This window comes from Belonocnema kinseyi, chromosome 1, assembly GCF_010883055.1.
Source record: "Belonocnema kinseyi isolate 2016_QV_RU_SX_M_011 chromosome 1, B_treatae_v1, whole genome shotgun sequence".
NCBI lineage: Eukaryota > Metazoa > Arthropoda > Insecta > Hymenoptera > Cynipidae > Belonocnema > Belonocnema kinseyi.
Window position 1 is genome coordinate 119,890,233 of NC_046657.1, and position 2,799 is coordinate 119,893,031.

The following is a 2,799-nucleotide window of genomic DNA, read 5'->3' on the forward strand; positions in this document are numbered from 1 at the left end:
ATAGAGCTCCAAGGAGATTATGTTGAAAAATAAAAAAAAAATTTACCCAAAAAAAATGGTTTTTATACTTCATTCTAAGGACTTATTGAACTACCCTCGTATATATATATATATATATATAGTTTTTAGTCTTAAGTTTTTCTACCTGTATAAATGTAGATATTTTTCGCTTTAGTATTTAAGTGTAATTTCCGTATTTTATCTTATTTTTCAGATCGATGTTAGCACGCCTCAGATGACGAAAGACCCTGTGGATTGATGGCCGCTAAATTACATTCATGGTTATAAATAAAATTTATGACCGTTACTTATATTTAGGAAACATCCATGATTCTTTCTTTCGTCGCCTGTGCATCCTAACCCCACCTTTCATTCGACTTACAATACATTCCATGTCGCGCAGGCCGGTAATAATATTAAAGTCTTTATTGACACTCGCAGCTCAAGCGTGGTAGAGTTGATTTTCTAGTGAGCCCCCACTCGCTACGTCGTGAATGGTACGCCGCCGCTGAAGCAAAGCCCATAAAAGTACGGTCAGCAAAGGTAGCAGCAGCAGCGATGGGACAACAGCCGAAATTCAGACCAAACCGAAAAAACCAAAAATACCTCCGATCGTCATAACGGAACAAGCAATAGAGAATGACTCCATCTGTATTAACACCATAAAAGATGTGTCTAAAGATAAGCATATGAGGATTGACTTCTCCAATAGTGGAAAGACTATAAAACTAACAGTCCACCCTACATCAATGGACGATGCAGGAGCGCTGTGATAGTGTTTATGTACTAAAAAAGAACCCGAAAATACCTATGCCCTATAGGGATCCAACATATTTAATTAGTTTTCCCAGGGAAGTGGATATGAAAAAAGTGTGGGAACTGAAATACATTTGCCAAGTGAAAGTGAAGTGGGACACTTACAAGAACTCCAGAAAAGTGACACAGTGTTATAATTGCCAAATGTTTGGACATGGCAGTGAACACTGTATGAACCTACCCAGATGTGTCAAGTGCGATAAACATCATGAAAAAAGGAGGTGTAACAAGGAAAAGGGTGATACACCAAAGTGTATCAATTGCTCCCGTGACCATTCAGCGAACTACTCAAGGTGTACGACTTACCTGGAATACCTAGGGATAATCCAAACAAATAAAAGCGAGGACAAACGAACATAGCGAATGCAGGCCGAAGTCGGCAAGGACCATCGAAACAGGAGCGGGGTCAGTTTCCAGACCTCCCTAATAGACATCCTCCTCTTCAAACGCAGAGATATATGGCACCAAGGCCAATGCCGAACGCGTGGAAACAGGACCGGTCTAACAAACACAATGTTTCCTACTTATTTATTGAAAATACTTCAAAGTTATCTCAAAGATAGGACATTTGTGGTTAGCACCAATGGGACTACGTCAACTGAACGAAACGTGGCAGCAGGGGTGCCACAAGGCTCCATACTGGGCCCGGTCTTGTTGCTATGCTTCGTTAATGACATCCCTCAAGATGTGCTTGTAAAACTTTCATTGTTCGCGGACGACTCAGCTGCATACCTTGCCTCGTGGAGCATTAAGCATGCGATAGGAAAATTACAGAAATTTTTGAATAAAATAAATGCATTCTTCCATAGGTGGAAATTAAAAATTAATCCAGAGAAAACAAAACTAGTCATTTTCAGTCATAAACAGAAGCCTAGGACAATACGCAAGCAAAAACGAGGCAAGGTACTAGATTTTTCATGAATGAAACTAAAATTACTCCAAAAACCGAAGCGAAATACTTAGGAGTAATTCTGGACCAAAAAATCAGCTCTAATCAGCAAGTTGAAAATATTAAGAAAAAGTCACAGCAAATTATAGGGATTCTCAATAGATTGATAAATAGACGTAGTACCTTGTACATAAAAAAAAATTAATCTTGTTCAAGGCGATAATTATGCCAGTCATGTTATATGCGTCGCCCATATGGTGTAGCACACACGAAACAAAAATCAAAAAGCTTCAAATTATTTAGAATAAGTGCCTTAGAATGATTGTTAAAGCAAAACCTAGGGATAGAAACTTAGATATACATAAAAAATATAATATTAAACACATTAAAGAATAAATATATAATTTAGCTAAAAATTACTTTGATAATAAAATTCCTACGCATGAAAACTTGAAAAAGCCTTTGTATTATATAAGGATAGCGATAAGATACCTCATCCGCTGAAATACAAATTGCCGAATCAAATATTTATTGACGGGTCGTCTTGAAAAACTCTACTGCTGAGAATTGTGTGAATAGTGTATATAGCCTGTTGAATTGTTGCCTAGTTTTTAAGTTTACACCTCAAGAATTGATGAGTTTTTAAAAAATTTTTACTTAACCAGAAAAACAGCAATACATTTGTTCTCAAAATCTAGCAAACTTCATCAATGTAAACGCCGGAAATAGTATTAATTGCAAAGAGTTAAATTTCTCGTGTAGAAATAGGAATCCTGAGGGAAATTAGAAATAAGCATCATATGTACAATATATGTTATATTAATTGATCTCAATAAACGCATTTTGAAAACAAAAAAACCCAGAAGTCAGAACTCCCCGGGCTTCGGCCCAAGGTACATCTCCCTGGCCTCTACGCTCAAACCCTGGCCCGAGCGAAGAAGATCCAAACCAAGGACTCCCCCGTCCACAAATGGATCTCACTTGATTCCTCCCGACTGGCACACGTTCTCATCACCGTTCCCAGAACTGGAAAACCCACCACACTCGCTTGCCCCAGTAGATTTTTTACAAACCCAAGGTACGCGAGACCTCTC